We start from the raw sequence: 22,968 nt of genomic DNA on the forward strand, positions 1-22,968 counted from the left end.
AAAGGCGCCAATTCTTCTTCTGTCTTCCTTACTCATTGTCCAGCTTTGACATGCGTATGATGCGATTGAAACTACCATGGCTTGGATCAGGCGCACATGAGTCTTCAAGGTGACATCTTTGCTCTTCAACACTTTAAAGAGGTCCTTTGCAGCAGATTTACCCAATGCAATGCATCTTTTGATTTCTTGACTGCTGTTTCCATGGCTGTTGATTGTGGGTCCAAGTAAAATTAAATCCTTGATGTTAAAAAAAAAAAAAAAATGAAATTCTTGATGTTAGACAGACCTAAATATAAATTGTGCATCTGCTATTTACCAGCTATATGTTGCTGGGTTTATTACTTAACCTAAGTCTTTTTTTTTTTAAGTCTTACTCAGTATATCTGATAGTACCAAACCTACTTCATAATATCATTGTGAGGATTACAGGAGAGAATCTGTGTAAAATATCTTGAGCAGTGTCTGGCACAGTAAAATCTCCGATAGTAGCTATGAATGTCCTTATTGCATACTCAACCATATATTAAAGACTCAATTGGAGGAACATAGTCTTAGAATCTTAGAGTAGGACAACCAGTCCAATTGATCCAGGAATTATTTATACATTGTTCTAACAGATTCTACTTTTACTCAACTTATTCCAATGACAGGGATCATTAGAACTGATTGAAGCAGCTCCAACTCTTCAAAGTTCTTCCTTATAATTAGGTCAAACCATATAAAATTGCCATTTGTAGGTCAAAACGATCAAATATCAACAATTTCTAAAAAAAAAAAAGACAAAAAATTTGCCTTTTTGTTACTTTCTCTCACTTTACTTCACCTTCCTTTCTCTCCTTTTATGCCAGTCCTTTAGATATGGAGAATAAATAGTGAACAAGATAGACCTAGTTCTTGACTTCACTGAGGCTTACGTGCTTGTCAAGGAGATGGCAACAAAAAAATAAGCAATTACGTATAATTTTAAGTCTTAAGGAAGTGGAAAATGAGTGATTCAAGCAAAGGCCTAGCAGAAGGAAAATCCCATAAAACATATCATAAGTGAAGAACTTTCTGTGATGATGAAAAAATTCTATACCTGTGCTGTCCAATACGATTGACACTAGCCACATGCAGCTATGGAGCACTTGAAATGTGGCTAGTGTCATGTGACTGAGTGTGGTGCAATGGGTTTTCTTTTACGTGGCCTTTCTGACCCTGGGTTTGTAATTTTCCAAGGATGATTGGTTGGCCACAATCTGCCAAGGAATTTGTCTCTTTGCTATCCGTATAAGTGGCTTGCAAGGATTGGTGGTTTATGATCCATGTTTACAGAATTGGCTGGGAGGCCACACCCAGCCTGACCTTTACCAGGATTGGCTGAGGAGCCCACCCAGTGACTGATAAAAACTCCAGAACATGGAGGCTCAGATGCGGCTTCTCGATCAATGACAGCCGGGAGAGGAGCATGTCCTTTGAACACAGGGCTGAGAATCTCCTCTAAGAGTTGTAATACAGTGCAGGTCAGGGACTATAATACTGAATTGGTAACACTGAAGACCAAGAGAAACTGCAGCAAGCACACCAGAGCTGAATGGCAGAGAAATGGCAGCAGTGGTATGAGCTGTGGGAGCCATGAGACCAGTAGACAGCAGCGGTGGGCAGAGTTGGCCCAGAGAGTGGAGATGGGCACCTCCAAGCAGGAGGTCACCAGTGAAGCAGAGGCTCGGGCACACATCATACAGGCGTTGCCTATAAAACGGTTTTGCCTTGAGAGCACTGGCCCAGTGTTGCCCTAAAGTTGCTGGTTGAGAGCTGGACCAGCAAGCTCAGAGGGCCAGACCCAGTCAAGAAAAGCCTTGGAGAGAGACAAAGACAGAAAACAAACAGCCATGCCATGCTTGACCTGGGCTGATGACACAGCTGCTGAGAGAGAGACACCTGCTGACACCTGATCCACAATGTGCCCACTAAGTGACACAGAAATGGACATGGGTAATTTGGGACGTGTGAGTGCATCCTCTTTTAGACATAAGTAGGTTCCTCTCCTACAATACTAAGTGGGGTACTCGTAGGAGTGGAGGGGACTGTTCACCTCAAATCTGTTTGCTTTCTATAAGTAATCTGTTCTTGTTGTTTACCATTTACCTTCTATAAACAACAGTAATGTCTTTCAATTGCCAACACTGTGTACGGGTCTTGTGTGTATGACCCTAAACCCTGGTGGTGTAGTGGTTAAGAGCTACGGCTACTAACCAAAAGGTCAGCAGTTCGAATCTACCAGGCGCTCCTTGGAAACTGTATGGGGCAGTTCTACTCTGTCCTATAGGGTTGCTATGAGTCAGAATCAACTGGGCGGCAATGGGTATGGTGTATGACCCAACTGGATCGGATAGTACAGTCCTCATCCCAGCAGTCTTATCTTTGCTTGTAATTTTGAGGCAACTGGCATGTGTTTATGCACACAGTTCACTGAGGATCTGAATTTTTAATTTAATTACCTAGTAACTACCATAGTGTACAGAGCAGGTACAGAGTAAGAGGAAACAAGGACAAGAGATGAGGCTGGAGAAATAAACAGGGCTCAGATCATGGAGCCTTCTAAAACATATTAATAACTGTGGGCTTTCTCCTGAGGGCCATGGGGAATCTGGGGAGGGTTTTAAGCTCTGGGAAATAATATGATCAGATATGACTTTTAGAAAGATAATACTGGCTGTTTTGTGGAGATAGACAAGAGATAGGTGGAGACTTTGATCTTGTCTTTAGGAGTCTTCTCTATAAGGGAAAAGATGGAAACAAAAGACAAAAGTTTCTCTAGGATATCTCAAAGAAGTATATAACCAATCATTCCCAGCCATACACAATACTTAAATATGTGTTTATATACATAGTAATACTATTTGTTAACAGTAATGACCCACATTTCTTCTTTTTTTCTCCCAGTTGCTGATAGTGCATCTAACCTATTTTGATCCCCCAAGATCACCTGAGCTCATGAATCAGTCAGTCAACAAACTATTTATGCCGCATCCACCTTATTCTTCTTCCTCTGCATACTTCACTCAGCTCTACCCTTCTCATGGTCCTCCGCACGGAGACTACACTTGAAGGTGGTCGTGCCAATGCTCCTGGTGCTTCCAAAGCCATTAATACTTAAAGTGCCAAAAGAGTGCTCAGCTCATCGTGGAAGGCAGAGGAAAGCCCCAACCTGGGCAACCTAAACCACATTGCTTGGCTCACCTCCTTTATCTTCAGATTTCTATAATCAGTTCCTTTAGCTGTTTTCTCTCTAACCCCTCTAAGTCCTACCTATGGGTTAAGGAAATACAAAACAAAACAACAAGTCCCTGGGAACTGATGGTGGTAAGCTGTCATTGGGTCCCCCCTAAATAACTGTCTAGAAACCAATACATAGATGTGCAGCATGCACCCCATAACCTTCCTGCCCCCTTCCCAACACACGCCACATGAAAGCACACACACCTTATGCATGGAGACCCCTTCAACTCTTAGCACTTCAGCTAAATTCTCTTCAGGAGCAGCCAGAACCACTCCTATTCCATGTACATTCCTGCAAAAGAAACAGATAAAGAAGTACAGAAGCAAGCATAGCCTAACAGTCACATGTAATGTGTTTGGACCTAGGAGAGTATGGTATAACATGAAGCACGTGGTACTAGGCTGACCTGAATTCAAATCTCAGCCTGGTCACTTTTACTAACTGGGTGGTCCTCTTTAAACTTCAGTTTTCAATTCTACAAAATACCTAATTTTAGAAGGTTGTAAAAACTAGAAATGGCATAAGTACATTGCCTGGTGCCTAAAAGGGGCTCCATAAATGGCAGCTACTATTATTACATTTACATCCTGTCAGTTTGTTGTACTGTGGTGGCTTCTATGCTGGAAACTATGCTAAACAAAACAAAACCCAGCGCCGTCAAGTCAATTCCGACTCATAGCAACCCTATAGGACAGAGTAGAACTGCCCCATAGAGTTTCCAAGGAGCACCTGGTGGACTCGAACTGCTGACCCTTTGGTTAGCAACTGTAGCACTTAACCACTACGCCACTAGGATGCTACCAGTATTTCAAATACCGGTAGGGTCATGCATGGCAGACAGGTTTCAGTGGAGCATTCAGAGTAAGACAGACTAGGAAGAAAGGACTGGTGATCTACTTCTGAACCTTAGCCGATGAAAACCTTATGGATCACAACAGAATATTGTCCTATATAGTGCTGGAAGATTAGCTCCTAAGTTGGAAGGCACTTCATAACAGCCACAACAATAAACTCAAACATACCAATGATTGTGAAGATGACACAGGACCAGGCAACATTTTGTTCTGACATAAATAAGGTCGCCATGCGTACAAGTCAACTCCACACCAACTAACACCAACAATTATTACATTGGTGTTGGAGTATTAAACCTCACGATGGCACAAGCCTTGTGAAGGGGACACAATAACGGCCAGAGCGCTACCATATCCTGATGAGCATCATGGAATAGTATTAAGTTACAGCCGACAGTTCACCTCGCATAATTTCGTCATTTTGTGGTTGAGGACACTGTACCCAGAGACAGGAAGCGACTTGATCAGGGTCACAGAGCAAATTAGTGACAAAGCCAGAACACGATTCCAGGTCTGTCCAGAGAGGTGCAGCCCAGTGCTCCTTTTTGTGAGGCAGCAACCTCTCAGCCGCCTCAGTCTCTGGTCTGACAGGCCCCTATCTCTCTCTGAGGTGCCAGTTTGTACTCCTCCTTTGCACCTGAGGTGTCACTTCACCTGGACAAGCCAGAGAAGCGCAGGAGAGGAGGTGTGTTTCCAGCGAAGCCCAGCCCTGTACAGACATCCCCGTCGCCATGGGAACCCCAGCTAGGTTGGAGAGGACCTGCTCCTCTGGCGCCCCCGCCCATTCACGCAGCGGACGTGACACGTGCGGCAGGGTCACGTGTTGTTGTTGGGCCGTGAAAGCTGCTTCCGGGTCAATGCAGGACACTGGGCTCGGGCGGCCGGAGTGGGGGACGCGGTGAAGCGGTGCCGGTCCGCGGCCGGCCGGGACCAGGCCGGAGGCCGAGGGGCGGCGACGGCGGAGGCCGGGAGGGGGGAGGAGAAGAGCCGCCGGAGGAGCCGCCGCAGCAGCTCCCCCGCCTCCCGGGCTGAGGGGTGAGTGGAGCCTAGGCCTGCCGGCTCTGCCGGGTTCTCGGGGCCCCGGGCGCTCCCCTCCGGGGCTGCGGCGGGGAGGCCGCTCCTGCTAGGGCGCAGTGTCAGGAGGCCCGGGGAGGGGACTCCGAGCGCGAGGGTGCCGGCCTGGGGCAGCGGGACGGATGGGAGACCTCCCCGGGCTTGGGGGAGGATGGAGCCTGGCCTGGTTCCGGGACGGGGGCGGAGCGGGAGGGCCCGGGGTGGCAGAGGGAGGCCGGACCCCGGGTTGGAGGAGGGGGTGTGGGGACCTTGTCTGCGGTCCTGGGAGATTCAAGGCTGCTCGCTGTGCTCCATGGGCTTGGGGGATGGGGGGATGCCCCCTGGCTGCGGTGGAGACGTGTCCGGGGCTGCTGAAGAACTAGTAAACTCGTCCCTGAACCACTGAGTCACCCCTGGGGCAGTGTCTCCAGGGAGGTTTGCTGGGCAGAGGAGGGGAGGGGAACATTCCCAGGTTTCTAAAACACTAGGTCGGTTTCTACCCCGGGGGTGATAAAAAAGGGTGCGGTAGGTAAATAAGGGCTTTGGGGAGAATAGATTTGCCCCAAGTTGGGAGATCTGAGAATGAGAAGATTGGAATAAGACAGGGACTGGGAGGAGGAGGAGAGTAGTCTGTCCTGGGATCTTTGAGGGGAGTGTCAAGACCTGTGTGGAGGAGCTTATCAGTTGAGAATGAGGAAGAGAGTGTTCTAAATCCTCTACGAAGACATTTTGAGAAATGCACAGTGATTCTAGAATTGTAGTTAAGGAAAGTTTGTTGGGAGTGATGAACTGTTCACGGTCAGTGAAGGAAGGAGGAGCTCTACTCTGAAGGTTGCTAGGCTGCAGAGAGCTGGTAGGCAACCGCCTAGAGCTGTTTCAGGCAAGCTAGCTATCCTTTCAGGTCTAAATATAGCCTTAGCAAGGGCATGTCCCAGTACTCTGTCCTGACCTGGGGCTCTTAAATTGGTTTCCAAGGGTCCATCTTGAGCAAAGAGACTGTAGGTGCTGAGGACTAATGAAAACACTCAGCCTTTGTCCCGAGGTGTTAGGGAGTAGCTTTCCAACTTTTTCTTTTATCATGCTCCACAGTAAGAAGTACATTTTTCATCACGATCTAGTACACACCTACATGTGATTGCAAAGTTCCACAAAACAATATAAGCCCTTTTTAAATGTAATGTGTTGTAATGTTTTCTATTCTAGTCTGTTCTGTTTCATTAAAAAAAAAAAATCCTGCCCTAAATCCATTAAATTGATTTTTGGGTTACAACTTGCAGTTTGAAAAACACTGTCTCTTAGACACATTTGTTGGACTTCAATCAGTGACCCCACGGTATAAGTTTGTAGAGAGCAAAGGTGAGTTTTTTGCGGGGCGGGGGGGGATGTTCGGGGGAGGGAAGTAGGGACAGCCAGGTGCAATTGACTGCTTAATGTTTACAACATGTAGCATATTTGACCCTTGTTTTCTTAAGTACCAGAATCTAATCTTTGATATCTTAATGCTGCCTGATCATTTGATGAAGTTTTTGAAATGTGTGCGTGTTTTACTTTCCCTTTAGCCTTTACTGCATCTGACAAATGTGAGATGCCTAGTTCCATTTATCACTACGTGATAATTTTATTTTAATGTTCCAGTGTTGTAAAAATACACTAATGTGCTTTTTTTCTCTTTACAAAATCTCAAGTTGAAACCCAGACTGTTCAGACTCTGGTAATTGTTATATGGTATATTTTTTGCTACGTGATTGAAGGTGTAAGGTTCAGGGATTTAGTCTTTATTTTATACTTAGTCATAAACTTAGGTATAACTTCCGAGTTAGTTAACACCTAAGTTTCCTCCATGGAAATGATGTTTTCTTCTGTTTATAAAATAGGTAGGGCCTTTAATGGATAAAAGTTAATAAGTGTTGGTGTACAAAGAGAGAGGGCTTCATGTATTGCTTTGTTTAAAGTATTTTTAAAAAGTTGTCACAGAGCCTATTGCTGTGAAGTTGAGTGTCAAGTGATGTTGCCTAATACCAATAGGTGTATTTGTAGGGTATATGTCTAAGACCAGTTTATTCGTGTTGATCTTTGTTGAGGATGAGTGCGTATTGTTTGGAACATGACATTCAAAGGCACAGCCACCAGGAAAGGATTACCAAATTAAACTTAATCAATGAGGCTACACTGTTGATTAGTTAGATAGATGCCTTATGAAAGCATCCTCTCATCTTCAAACTTTGTGTTCTACAAAATATATCTTTCTTGCCTTTGACTGTATCTTGGTTACTGATGACAAATGCTGTGTTGGCATGTATCAGCCATCCTTTAAAAAGTATCTCTCTTAATTAGGTAGATATTATTATTTAAAAAAATATTTAGTTTTTAAAAAAGGTTTTCTTTTTGTTTGAAACATTAAGGAAAATTCTTTATTGATTTCAGTTTTTGGAGAATAATTTGTACCTGACAATAAAGAATTGTGGTGAATTTAGCCTGAGTGATTGTATGTGTGTGTTTGTTAGTTTGTTTGCTTTTTGAGTTTTCATTTTGTAAGTATGTCTACTTATAGCGAGCTTTTCCCGCCTTGAAACCTTTGCTTTCAAACTTGTGTTTGAAAGTCAGATATAGGCAATCCCTGGGTTATGAACGTCTGATTTAAGTACAACCATGAGGATAACCTGTTTCGAACCAACCCCTTTAAAGTCTATTATGTTAAAAATTTGAGGTACATACAGTGGTTTGTAATAAAGGAGCGCTACTTTGTGCCGTGCAGCAAAACATTATTACTGTATCATGACGTTAAAGGTATTTTAGTGTATCTGCAAGTGTTTAATGCTTTTTATGCATAGAAAGGTACATTATATACTATATACTAAAACATTTGACTAACCAACATTAGATATGAATGAACCATATCTAACTGTTCCAACTTATGTACAAATTAGACTTAAAGACAGACGTAGGAACGAAGTTCATTTGTAATCTGGGAACTGCCTGTGCTTACATTTGTTAGAATTTTATGTAAGATAGGGTCGTATAGCTCTGAAAAATGTCCTTTCATTCATATTATGTGTACCATATTTTTACGCAAATAATGCTCATCTTCTATCTTTGTTAGCCAACTGCACCTGTCTTCCCACAAGGTATATTTGTAAGTAGCTATGCCAGTTAATTTTACCTGTTGTGTATTATTTGCATAAAAACAGAAACCCTGTGGAGCAGTTCTGCTCTGTCCTATAGTGAATTCGACAGCAAAGAGTTACATGTATACGTTGTTTGGTGCCCTGGATTCAGTTCCAACCCATAGCAACCCCATGAACAGTAGAATGAAACACTGCCTGGTCCTGTGCCATCATCACAGTGACTGCTATGTTTGAGCTCATTGTAGCCACTGTGTCAGTCCATCTCATTGAGGGTCTTCCTCTTTTTCACTGACCCTTTGCTTCAAGAGTGATATCCTCCAGGGACTGGTCGCTCCTGATAACGTGTCCAAAGTACGTGAGCCAAAGTCTCACCATCCTGGCTTCTAATGAGCATTCTGACTGTACTTTTTCCGAGACAGATTTGTTCGTTCTGACAGTCTATGGTATTTTCAGTATTCTTCACCAGCGCCATGATTCAAAGGCATCAGTTCTTCAGTCTTCCTTATTCATCATCCAGCATTCCCGTCCATGTGAGACGATTGAAAATACCATGGCTTGGGTCAGGCACACCTTAGTCCTCAAAATGACATCTTTTAACACTTTTAAGAGGTGTTTTGCAGCAAATTTGCCTAATGCAGTTCAGCCTTTGTTTTCCTGACTGCTGCTTCCATGGGCGTTGATTGTGGATGCAAATAAAATGTATCCTTGACGACTTCAGTCTATTCTCCATTTATCATGATGTTGCTTATTGATCCAGTTGTGAGGATTTTTGTTTTCTTTCTGTTGAGGTGTAATCCATACTGAAGGCTGTGGCCTTTCATCTTCATCAGGAAGTACTTCAAGTCCCCTTCACTTTCAGTAAGGTTGCGTCATCTGCATAATGCAGGTTGTTAGTAAATCTTCCTCCAATCCTGATGCCACATTCTTCTTCATATAGTCCAGCTTCTCAGATTATTTGCTCAACATACAGATTGAATAAGTACGGTGAAAGGATACAGCCCTGACGCACACTCTTCCTTGCTTTAGACCACGCAGTATCCCCTTGTTCTGTGTGAACAATGGCCTCTTGGTCTGTGTACAGGTTCCTCATGAGCACAATTAAGTGCTGTGGAATTCCATTCTTCTGAGTGTTACCCATGATTTGTTATGAGCCACACAATCGAACGTGTTTGCATAGTTAATAAAACACAGGTAAACAGCTTTATGGTATTCTCAGCTTTCAACTTGGATCCATCTGACATCAGCAGTGATATACCTGGCTCCACATCCTCTTCTGAATCCAGCTTGAATTTCTGGCAGTTCCTTGTGGATGTACTGTTGCAACTACTTTTGAATTACTTTCAGCAAAATTTAACTTGCATGTGATATTAATGATATTATTTGATAAGAAGAGTGAGCCCTTCTAGTGTTACATCCATTTGTTGAAACATCTCAATTGGTTTTCCATCAGTTCCTCAAGCCTTGACATTCAGGGCCTTCTACAGCTTTCCTACACTTTTCCTTTTATGACTTTATCATTTAATTCCTAAATGTAGATCCTCCATTCCACTCATTGTATCTTACTTTGTGAATAACATCTCTGCAAGTCTCTGCATAGAATGTGTTGCCTTCATGAAATCCTACTCATTTCAGGCGACCTCTTTTCCTTGAAATCTTTTTTGCTTGTATTGTCTGTACTACTTTTCCTATATCGGTTTATATTGTTTGTGTACCTTATTTGTACCTGTTTTAGATTGTAAACTCCTAGAGGCCAGGCAGGTGAAAGATCTTTGAATTTCTAGGACACCTAGCACATGGTTTATCAGAGTGTAGTTCATGGACCAAGTGAATCATAATTGACCGAAATTATGGTTAAAAGTGTGGATCCCTGAATCCCAGCCTAGACTTACTGACTCAAAATCTGGTAGAGCCTGGGAGCCTGCATTTTAACAAGCTGCCCAGGTGATTTTTCTGTACAGTAAAATTTAAAGATCACTGACTTAGTATGATGCTTTAAATTACAGTAAACCAAAACCAAGTCCATTGCCACTGAGTTGATTTCCACTCATAGCGACCCTATAGGACAGAGTAGAACTGCCCCGTTGGGTTTCCAAGGAACGGCTGGTGGATTCGAACTGCTGACCTTTTGGTTAGCACGTGAGCTCTTAACCAGTAGTTAAACACAAATAATTCAGCGAATGACGTAAATGAATCAAGCAATGTCAAAGTTCAGCAGATTGGTTTAATTCTAGGGCTTTGAAGTCAGATGGCCAAGATTTGAATCCTGGCTCTGTCACTTAGTAGGTGTGTGACCATAACCTCTTTGCTTCAGTTTTTACATCTGTAAAATGGGGTTAATAATAGTATCCCATAAAGTTGTGAGAACTGAACAAGCTAATGCATGTAAAACAACACAGTACATGGCGCACAATAAACTCCCAATAGGTTTTATCTGTTGTGATGATAATTAGTATGGTATCAGTAGGCATGATAGTAATGAAAAACAGGGTTGTGAGAATACGTTCCATGTCAGTTGTTGTCAATAAGCAAATTGCTGATACAGTTTCAAGTATTCAGGCTTAAAATTTGTTTTCTCTTTTAGGTCAACAGACAGAGCATATATATTGTATTTAAAGTTATAAAGGTGTTTTGCCTTCTTTAGAAGGATTAGTGTCACATAGGATGTTAAGTTTTTTTCTCATACATTTCCACATTGCCTGAGGAACAGAGTCCAAATTTTTAAACAGAGGACTTTAACCACTTACCCTCTGGCCATTACCTGGCAGTCCTTAATCTTCCTGCCTTCTCCCCACATACACTCCACACCAGCTGCATTACATTTCTCACTTTTTCTTGCATGCCACACTCTTTGACTCATTTGTGCCTTTACACATGCTTTCCCCCATCTTTTTCTTCTGGTGAATTCCTGCACATTTCTCTCAAGACTCAGTTTTATGTGTGACTGACCTCAGTGAAGACAGTTATTCTCAAAGTGTCCTGTTCATACTTGTTATGTATTACCTTTGTGCATATTTTCCTTCTTGGAGGAAAATGATTTAGTCCTGATGTGTGTTCCTGGTACATTGTGTATAGTGAATCCTCTGCTAGAGACGGGGGATGTTTGTTATCAGGTTTGTGTTCACCATTTGTTTCGACATCCCTGCTCTCAGCTATCAGCATCATCATGGTGACTATAATTTCTTGAGCACTTATTACATGTCAGACACCTACTAAATGCTTAAAAAATGTTATTTCATTTAATCTCCACAATAACTATGATGTCATATTATTCACTACATTTTCTAAATGAGGAAGCAGGCATAGAGAGTTAAGTAACTTGCTGAAATTTCACAGCAGAGTCATAATTGAACTTAGGGCTAGCTGAAGCTCGTGCTCTTGATCACAGTGCTCTGGTAAAAGCAGGAGATTTAAACAGATGGTACATTTCCAAAACTCAGGACTCTGTGGCCATGTGAAACTTTCATTAATGTCCTTAGGAATGTGACCCGTAACTAGTACTGCTGAGAAAAGGACTGCTGAAAATTGTTCTTAGGTTAATGCTTTTCCAGTAATTTTCAAAATTTCCCTTTTTCCCATTCTGCCATACTTCTCTTTGGTGTCCATGACTCCCATTTCACTGTCAGAAGGTGAAACATGAAAACTTCATGTTTATCCAAAGTAAAATTTATTTTTCGTTCATCCAACAGGTATTTATTGCCATGCGCCACATGGCAGGCTCTGTTCATATAATGCTGAAGTGGACCGACACATCTCAGCTTTTGTGGGGCTTACGTTCTAGTGGAGAGGGACCTTAAACCAGTGAACCCTAAACTAATGATTGTGATTAGGAAAACAGAGGTGAAATGATGACAAGTGATTGTTGGTGGTATGGTGCTATTTTTGATGTGGTGGCCAGAGGCAGCCCCTTTGAGGAGGTAACATTTATGTTGAAATTTTAAATGCCTTAATGAAGCCAGCCAGGCCAAGAACCAGGAAAAGGACATTCCTAACAGAGGAAACTGCAGGTGCAAAGTCTCTTAGAGGGGAAAGAGCTGGGTGGGTTTGAGAATTAGAAAGCCGTTATGTGGCTGAAGCATAGTGGGCTATGAGAAGGGTGGAAGGAGGTGAGGTTAGAGAGGCAAGAAGAGATGAGAGTAAATGAAGCCTGGAAGACTAGTTTAAAAAGTTTGGATTTCATTTTAAGTGTGAAGGGAGGCTATTGGAGAGTTTAAAGGACATGATTTCATTTAAATTCTGAAGAGTTCATTCAGCTGCTTTATGTAGATACCAGGTAGGAGGCTATTGGTGAGGTTGATGGTGGCTTGAACAACAGTAATAGGGATCAAAAGAACTGGGATATTTTGGAGGTAGAGTTGATAGGTCTTGCTGATGAATTACATGAGGGTGTGAGAGGAAGAGAAGTCAGATACAACTTGTTCGATGGGAAAGAGTAGAAGGAGGAACAGGTTTGGGAAGGAATCAAGAGTTATGTTTTTGCCCCATGTGCCTCTCCGTGATCATACACACCCCTACCCCACCCTCCAAGGATACTACTATTTTGAATTTTGTGGTTTTTATTCTTTGGGTTGTTTTTTAAATAGTGTTTACCATGTATCTTACCCTAAACAATAAAATGATTAATTTTCCATGTTTTTGAATTATGTATAAATGGGATTGTACTGTGTATAGTGTTATGATTAGCATTCCCCTCATTTATCATTTCTTGTAAAAGTCATTGATGTTCGTTAGCTATCATTGGTTAATTTCCATTGCTGTGCAACATTTTATATTATGAATGTATCACAATTTATTTCACCAATTGCCTGTTCTGGGATATAAGGGTTTTTTCCCCAAGATTTTGTAACTTCAAAAAATGCTGTTGTTAGGGACATTTTTGTGCTGGTTTCTTGGTGGACATGTACAAGTGCCTCAAGAATTCATACTGAGAAGTAGAATTGCTGGATCATTAAAAAGAAACAAAAAGTCTAACTTGTTGCCGCCGTCGAGTTGATTCTGACTCATAGTGACCCTATAGGACAGAGTAGGGTTTCTAGTGAGTGGCCGGTGGGTTTGAATGGCCCACTTTTTGATTAGCAGCTGAGCTCTTAACTGCTGCTCCACCAGTATATGCATCTTGAACTTTACTAGACAGTGGTCCGTTATTTTCCATGGTGTTTTTGGATGGTGCAAATGGTTAACATGCTCAGCTGCTATCTGAATGGGTTAGAGCCCACCCAGAGTTGCCTTGGAAGAAATGCCCAGCCATCTATTTCTGAGAAATCAGTCATTCAAAACTGGACTTAAGGTGGGGCCAAGATGGCGGAATAGCCAGACGCTTCCTGCAACCCCTCTTACAACAAAGACCTGAAGAAACAAGTGAAATGATTATATTTATGACAAGTTAGGAGCCCTGAACATCAAAGGCAAGGTAAGAAAACGTATTGAGTGGCAGCAGCAAGGAGAGACGGTTCAGAAGCGGAGAGGAGTTACTGGACCTGAATTGCTGGGATCCCTCAGGCACCATTCCCGGGAGTGGCTGGTGGTAGCATTCGGCAGCAGTTTCCTCAGGGAGAAGCAGCCAGCCACACACCGTGCTCACACCTCCAGAACCAGAGAGGAATGGTGCTCTTGGGAAAATTTAAGGAATTGTGTAATTTTACCGCGCCCCCCAGCCCCAAGCCGTCTTCAGTGGCTATTAACTTCCCTGGGCCAGAGATAGGCCATGTTGAGTGCCTGGAGCCATCCTCCTGGCCTTGGAATAAATTCACAAGTGGGTGAAAAGATAATTTGCCAGCTCCACTAACCGGCGAAGCTCAGGACAGAAGCGGCTCCTGTCCAGGCATAAACGGTCCGTGGATGTGGAATACCTTTCCCCCATACATGGACCTGTGTGGGCCTATTTCAGGAGAATAGGCACTTGTTGGCAGACTGCAACTGTTTCAGCTGTGCGATAAAGGGGTGGGTGTTTGATATTTGACACTGCTTTGCCTATTAAATAGAGTCATCACCTGCCCACATCAGGGGGCATAAGGACTGGTGGCTCCACTCAGGTCACACAGCCACCCATGACAAGGGTCCAAGGATAATTGGTACCTCCCAGCCCATATAAGAAAAGCACTGGGTGCCTGTGGTCCTTCTGCAGAACCCACCCACCTGTACGCTCTAGGGAACAGGGTTGCGCATTCCTCACATATATTCGGGGGATGGTTCTCAGCCTCCTGCCTTGTTCAGAGCATGACCTCCTGCTGCAACCAAATACCGGTACCTACATCAATCACCCCTGCCCTTCTAAGGCTGTAAGACAGAGTCTGTACCACACACTTAATGATCAGCTACCTGGACACCTGAGCTGAATTCATACAAGAAAAGTTAATGGATTCCTAGACTGATAAATCTGGTAACAACTGTAGCCATCTGGTGACAGGGTGTCAGAGATTCAAAGGCGAAAATAATCAACGTAGCTCACTCAAGCAACCCATTTGGGCATATCAAAACAAAACAAAGCAATAAACTAGGATATAGTAGAAAAGTGCCGTAACAAAAGATAAAGCAATACAATAACTTCTGGATGGCTCAGAGACAACAGTCAATATCAAGTCACATAAAGAAACAAGACCATGATCGCCTCAACAGGCTCTCAAAACAAAGAATCAATGGATTTTCTGGATGAAGGTGACTTCCTGGCATTACTGGTTGCAGATTTCAAAAGATTAATATGCAGAACTCTTAAAGACATCAGGAACAAAATTAGGAAGGAGATCAGGCAATACGCAGAACAAGCCAAGGAACACACAGATAAAGTAGTTGAAGAAATTAAAAAGGTTATTCAAGAACATAATGAAAAATTTAACAAGCTGCAAGAATCTATAGAGAGTCAGCAATAAAAAATTCAGAAGATTAACAAAGTTACAGAATTAGACAACTCAATAGAAAGAGGAGCAGAACTGAGCAAGTGGAAGGCAGAATTGGTGAGCTTGAAGATAAAGCAATTGATGCCAATATATTCGAAGAAAAATCAGATAAAAGAATTAGAAAAATAATGAAGAAACTAAGAATCATGTGGGACTCTATCAAGAGAAATAACCTATGAGTGATTGGAGTACCAGAACAGGGAGGGACAACAGAAAATACAGAGAGAATTGCTGAAGATTTGTTGGCAGAAAACTTCCTTGATATTGTGAAAGATGAGAATGTATCTATCCAAGATGCTTATCGAGCTCCACATAAGGTAGATTCTAAAAGAAAGTCACCAAGACATACCATAATCAAACTTGCCAAAACCAAAGAAAAAGAATTTTAAGAGCGCTAGGGATAAACAAAAAGTCTCCTACAAAGGAGAATCAATAAGAATAAGCTCGGACTACTCAGCAGAAACCATGCAGGCAAGAAGGCAATGGGATGACTTATAAAATTGCCAGCCAAGAATCATATATCCAGCAAAACTGTCTCTCAAATATAAAGGTGAAATTAAGGCATTTCCAGATAAACAGAAGTTTAGGGAATTCATAAAAACCAAACCAAAACTATAAGAAATACTAAAGGGAATTCTTTGGTTAGAAGATCAATAATATCAGGTGTCAACCTAAGATTAGAACACTGGACAGAGCAATCAGATGTCAACCCAGGCAGGGAAATCACAAAAATAAATCAAGATAAAAAAACGCTCACAACAGGGAAACAGTGATGTTATTATATAAAAGAGGACAATGTTAAAACAACAAAGAGGGAGTAAAATATAGCTCTTTCATATGGAGAGGAAAACAAGGCGATATAAAGAAGTAAAAGTTAAGTTTAAACTTAGAAAAATAGGGGTGAGGTAACCACAAAGGAGACTAACTATCCTACTCAACAAAATACAAGAAAAAAATAGAGACTCAAAATCAACAACAATGAATAAGAGGACAAGACAATATATAAACCACTCAGCACAAAAAATTAAGTGGGAAAAAGAAACTCAGCAACACACAAAAAAAGACTTCAAAATGACAGCACTAAACTCATACTTATCTATAATTATACTCAATGTAAATGGACTAAATACACCAATGAGACAGAGATTGTCAAAATGGATAAAAAAACACGATCTGTCTATATGTTGCCTACAAAAGACACACCTTAGACTTAGAGACACAAGCAAACTAAAACTCAACAGATGGAAAAAAATATATCAAGCAAACAACAATCAGAAAAAAGCAGGAGTGGCAGTATTAATTTTTGACAAATTACACTTTAAAGTTAAATCCACCACAAAGGACAAAGAAGGACACTATATAATGATTAAAGGGACAATATACCAGGAGGATATAATCGTATTAAATATTTATACACGCAGTGACAGGGCTGCAAGATACATAAAACAAACTAACAGCATTGAAAAGTGAGAGAGACAGCTCCACTATTACAGTAGGAGACTTCAACACAACCACTTTTGGTGAAGGACAGGACATCCAGAAAGCAGCACAATAAAGACTACCCAAAAACCCAGTGCCATTGGCACAGGGAAGATCTAAATGCCACAGTCAACCAACTTGACCTCATGACATATACAGAACACTTCACCCAACAGCAACCAAGTATACTTTTTTTTTAGTGCACATAGAACATTCTCTAGAATAGACCACGTATTAAGTCATAAAGCAAGCCTTAGCAGAATCCAAAACACTGAAATATTACAAAGCATCTTCTCTGACCATAAGGCCATAAAAGTAGAAATCAATAACAGAAGAAGCAGGGAAAAGAAATCAAACATTTGGAAACTGAACAATACCCTGCTCAAAAAAGACTGGGTTTTAGAAGACATTAAGGATGGAATAAAGAAATTCATAGAATTCAATGAGAATGAAAACACTTCCTGTCAGAACCTTTGGGACACAGTGAAAGCAGGGGTCAGAGGTCAATTTATATGAATAAACGCACACATCCAAAAAGAAGAAAGGGCCAAAATCAAAGAATTATTCCTACAACTTGAACAAATAGAAAGAGAGCAACAAAAGAAAACCACAGGCACCAGAAGAAAGCAAATAATAAAAATTAGAGCAGAATTAAATGAAATAGAAAACAGAAAAACAATTCAAAGAGTTAACAAGTCCAAAAGCTGGTTCTTTGAAAAAATTAACAAAATTGATAAATCATTGGCCAAACTGACAAAAGAAAAAGAGGTGAGGACGCAAATAGCCTGAATAAGAAAGGAGATGAGCGATATTACAACAGACCCAACTGAAAAGTATCATATCAGATTACTACGAAAAATTGTACTCTAACAAATTTGAAAACCTAGAAGAAACAGATGAACTCCTAGAAACACACTACCTACCTAAACTAACACAAACAGAGGTAGAACAATTAAATAGACCCATAACAAAAGAAGAGATTGAAAAGGTAATCAAAAAACTCCCAACAACAACAAAAAAAAATCCTGGCCCAGACAGCTTCACTGCAGAGTTCTAGCAAACTTTCAGAGAAGAGTTACCACCACTACTACTAAAGGTATTTCAGAGCATAGAAAAGAACAGAATATTCCCAAACTCATTCTATGAAGCTAGCATGTCCCTGATACCAAAACCAGGTAAAGACTCCACAAAAAAAGAAAATCACAAACCTATATCCCTCATGAACTTAGATGCAAAAGTCCTCAACAAAATTCTAGCCAGTAGAATTCAACAACATATCAAATAATTCATCATGACCAGGTATGCAGGGGTGGCTCAACATTAGAAAAACAAATAATGTAATCCATTATATACATGGAAACCTTGGTGGCGTAGTGGTTAAGTGCTACGGCTGCAAACCAAAGGGTCGGCAGTTTGAATCCGCCAGGCACTCCTTGGAAAGTCTATGGGGCAGTTCTACTCTGTCCTCTAGGGTCGCTATGAGTCAGGAATTTTCCTTCTATTCCTATTTTGCTGAGAGTTTTTATCATGATTGGTGCTGAACTTTGTCAAATGCCTTTTCTGTATCAATTGATAAAATCATGTGGTTCTTGTGTTTTATTTATATGATAAATATAAATAAATATTTGTATATAAATACATATTTACATGATATTTATGATAAATATAGACATTTATATTTATATAAAATATATAAATATATTTTATTTGTTTAAACATCTATATATAAATAAATATTTATATTTATGATAAATATAAATATATGATATTTATATAAAATACATAAATATATTTTATTTATATAAATATTTGTATATAAATATTTATATATTGATTTATATAGAAATATTTATATATTTATTTATATTTATCACATAAATATTTCTATTTATCATATAAATAAAAGATAAGAACCACATGATTTTATCAATTGATGCAGAAAAGGCATTTGACAAAGTTCAATGCCCATTCATGATAAAAACTCTCAGCAAAATGGGAATAGAAGGAAAATTCCTCAACATAATAAAGGGCATTTATACAAAGCCAACAGCCAACATCATCCTAAATGGAGAGAGTCTGAAAGCATTACCCCTGAGATTGGGAACCAGAAAAGGATGCCCTTTATCACCACGCTTATTCAACATTGTACTGGAGGTCCTAGCCAGAGCAGTTAGGCTAGCTAAAGAAATAAAGGACATCCAGATTGGTAAGGAAGAAGTAAAATTATCTCTATTTGCAGATGACATGATCTTATACACAGAAAACCCTAAGGAATCCTCAAAAAAAAACTACTGAAACTGATAGAAGAGTTCAGCAGAGTATCAGGATACAAGATAAACACAAAAAAATCAGTTGGATTCCGCAACACCAACAAAAAGAACATCGAGGAGGAAATCACCAAATCAATACCATTTACAGTAGCCCCCAAGAAGATAAAATACTTAGGAATAAATCTTCCCAGAGATGTAAAAGACCTATACAAAGAAAACTACAAGACACTACTGCAAGAAAGCAAAAGTGACCTACATGAGTAGAAAAACATATCTTGCTCATGGATTGGAAGACTTAACATTGTAAAAATGTTTATTCTACCAAAAGCAACCTATAGATACAATGCAATTCCGATTAAGATTCCAACGACATTTTTCAATGAGATGGAGAAACAAATCACCAACTTCATATGGAAGGGAAAGAGTCCCTGGTTAAGGAAAACATTACTGAAAAAGAAGAACAAAGTGGGGGGCCTTGGTCTACCTGATATTAGAACCTATTATACTGCCACAGTAGTCAGAACAGCCTGGTACTAGTACAACAACAGATACGTAAACCAATGGAACAGAATTGAGAATCCAGACTTAAATCCATCCACATAGAAGCAGCTGATATTTGACAGAGGGCCAAACTCATTTAAGTGGGGAAAAGATAGTCCATTTAACAAATGGTGGTGGCATAACTAGATATCCATCTGCAAAAAAATGAAACTAGACCCATACCTCACACCATGCACAAAAACTAACTCAAAATGGATCAAAGACCTAAATATAAAATCTAAAACAATAAAGATCATGGAAGAAAAAATAGGGAGAACGCTAGGAGCCCTAATATATGGCATAAACAGTATACAAAACATTACTAACAATGCCGAAGACAAAGTAGGTAACTGAGAGCTCCAAAAAATCAAACACCTATGCTCATCCAAAGACTTCACCAAAAGAGTAAAAAGATTACCTACAGACTGGGAAAAAGGTTTTAGCTATGACATTTCCGATCAGCGTCTGATCTCTAAAATCTACATGATACTGCAAAAACTCAACTACAAAAAGGCAAATAACCCAATTAAAAAATGGGCTAAGGATACGAACAGGCACTTCACTAAAGAAGACATTCAGGTAGCTAACAGATAGATGAGGAAGTGCGCACAATCATTAGGAATGCAAATCAAAACTACGATGAGATTCCATCTCAGTCCAGCAAGGCTGGCATTAATCCCCAAAACACAAAATAATAAATGTTGGAGAGGTTGTGGAGAGACTGGAACACTTACACACAGCTGGTGGGAATGTAAAATGGTATAACCACTTTGGAAATTGATTTGGCATGTTCTTAAAAAACTAGAAATAGAATTACCATACGATCCAGCAATCCCACCCCTTGGAATATACGCTAGAGAATTAAGACATTTACACGAACAGATAAATGCACACCCATGTTCATTTTATCACTGTTTACAATAGCAAAAAGATGGAAGCAAGAAAGGTGCCCATCAGTGGATGAATGGGTAAATAAATTATGGTATATTCACACAGTGGAATACTACGCATTGGTAAAGAACAACGATGAAACATTTCATAACATGGAGGAATCTGGAAGGCATTATGCTGAGTGAAATTAGTTGCAAAAGGACAAATACTGTATAACACTGCTATTATAATAACTGGAGAAATAGCTTAAACGGAGAAGAAAATATTTTTTAATGATTATGAGAGGAGCGAGGAAGGGAGGGAGGGAGAAGGGTTTTCACTAATTAGATAAAAAATATCAATTATTTTAGGTGAAGGGGAAGACAACACAATATAGGCAAGGTCAGCAGAACTGGACTAAACCAAAAGTAGTTTCCTGAATAAACTGAAGTCTTTGAAGGCCAGTGTAGCAGGGGTGGGGGTTTGGGGATCATGGTTTTAGGGGATATCTAAATCAGTTGGCATACTAAAATCTATTCAGAAAACATTCTGCATCCCACTTTGGAGAGAGGCTTCTGATTGACAGATGCCATTATCTCAATAGAGAAGCTTTGTTGAGAATATTTTTATTGTTTTTAGGATCATGGTGTTGCTTTAGGAGCCTCTGGGTGGCATGAATGGTTAAGTGCTTGACTACTAGCTGAAAGGTTGGCAGTTTGAACTCACCCAGAGGTACCTTGGAAGACAGCCTGGTGATCTGCTTCTGAAAGGTCACAACCTCGAAAACCCTGTGGAGCAGTTCTCTTGTGCACCCGTGGGGTCACCATGAGTCTGGATTGACTCGATGGCAGCTAACAACAACAACAACGTTGTTATTTTAGTTCATAGGTAAATGTTTAAAGCAAATAATTTTAGGAAAGATGGTATCTCTTAAGATGTTGAAAACAAGTAAATAAACTCATTATTGTGATTCCTATGAGGATCATATTTTGTCATAGGTACTACTAATAAGGTACAAGTTTTATAAAGGCAAGTACCCTTTGGAAGTTGAAATTTAAATATTACTGCTGTTAGTCCCTCATTCATTTAATGACATTTCTCCTCATAAACATCGGTAAAGGAGCCCAAGAAAAATATAAATGAAGATTTTATAAATCACAGATCAAATCTCTTACAAATGAGTTTATTGAGATTTGACTCGTTAATTCTTCACTTACCGTTTAAGATCCTCAAGTGAATTGTTTATATTAATTTGATAAGGGTACTGCGAGAGTAAGAGCCACAAATTTTGGATTTGACCTGTATTCATCTTTATTGAAAAGTACCTATTGTGCTGAAGTATGGCATGTTTTACTAACTCCTGCTTGTGGTCTGTAAGGTCTAGATGTGGATACAAAATTATATATTCAGTATTAAATCTATTGTACCTGTGGTTCTTGCAGAAGATTTTAGCTTCGGCTACTGTCTTAGGCTGGGTTCTCTAGAGAAGAAAAACCAGTGAAGCATATATGTGTGTGTATGTGTGCCAAGACAATGGCTTGCACGATTGTAGAGGCTGACGAGTCCCAAGTCCATGGGTCAGGCATCAGGATGGAGGCTTCTTCTGACTCATGTAGCTGCAGGGACTATTAAACCCAAGATCAGCAACTCATACAGCAGGCTGCTGGCTCACGGGCTACAGAGGCCGACAAATCCAAGATCAACAGGTAGGATGGCAAGCTGCTGGCTCACAGTCTTTGGATGCTGATGAATCCCAAGATTGCAGGCGGTTGGCTCAAGCCCCAAGAACTGAGGTTAGGTGGTAATGAACCAGATGCAGGATCCAGAGCAAGCGAGTGAGCTTTGCCATGATGTCCATATACGTATTGACGCCCTGGTGGCATAGTGATTAAGAGCTTGGCTGTAACCAAAAGGCTGGCAGCTCAGATCCACCAGCCACTCCTTGGAAACACTGTCGGGCAGTTATGCTCCGCCCTATATAGGGTCACTATGAGTTGGAACCGACTCGATGGCACCTATCAACAACAACAAAATGTACTGGATGCAGGCCATACCCCTGAGGAAACTGCCCTTAAAACTGATTGGCTGATCACATCAGGGAGGATGACTACATCATATAACTGCCAAACTGCATCATTACATAACTCCTAAACCACTGAGAATCATGGCCCAGCCACGTCGACACACAATCTTAACCATCACAGCTAGATAGGTAGCAAGTATTTCTGACTCTGCCAACTAATTTGTTTACTAATTATGTCACCTTTTCTGAGTCTCTGTGGAGAAGTAGATACAATTATGTATTCCAGTGATAGCTACGAAGCATTTGTGTTTGTAAAGCACTGTAATCTCAGAGTTTATTAATAAACTTGCTTTTCCCACTTTATGAAATGTATTTTATGTACACAATTAGGAGTGATTAGAAAACCCTCTGATTAACACATTGGTTATTGTTAGGTGCCGTCAGGTTGGTTCTGACTCACAGCGACCCTGTGCACAACAGAACGAAACACTGCCCTGTCCTGCGCCATCCTTGCAATCGTTGTTATGCTTGAGCTCATTGTTGCAGCCGCTGTGTTAGTCCACCTCGTTGAGGGTCTTCCTCTTTTCCACTCACCCTGTACT

The 22,968-nt window shown here is 40.7% G+C and overlaps 1 protein-coding gene across 1 annotated transcript in view; it reads left to right on the forward strand.

The window, feature by feature from the left end:
- Nucleotides 1-4,940: 4,940 nt before the first annotated feature.
- The window catches only part of TBCEL (tubulin folding cofactor E like), an 81,811-nt gene continuing 63,783 nt past the window's right edge, over nucleotides 4,941-22,968 (forward strand). The window contains exon 1 of the mRNA XM_049856802.1: nucleotides 4,941-5,151. The gene's annotated coding sequence lies outside the window, so the exon portion shown is untranslated. The remainder of the gene's footprint in view (nucleotides 5,152-22,968) is intronic.

Source organism: Elephas maximus, chromosome 17 (assembly GCF_024166365.1).
Source record: "Elephas maximus indicus isolate mEleMax1 chromosome 17, mEleMax1 primary haplotype, whole genome shotgun sequence".
Classification (NCBI taxonomy): domain Eukaryota; kingdom Metazoa; phylum Chordata; class Mammalia; order Proboscidea; family Elephantidae; genus Elephas; species Elephas maximus.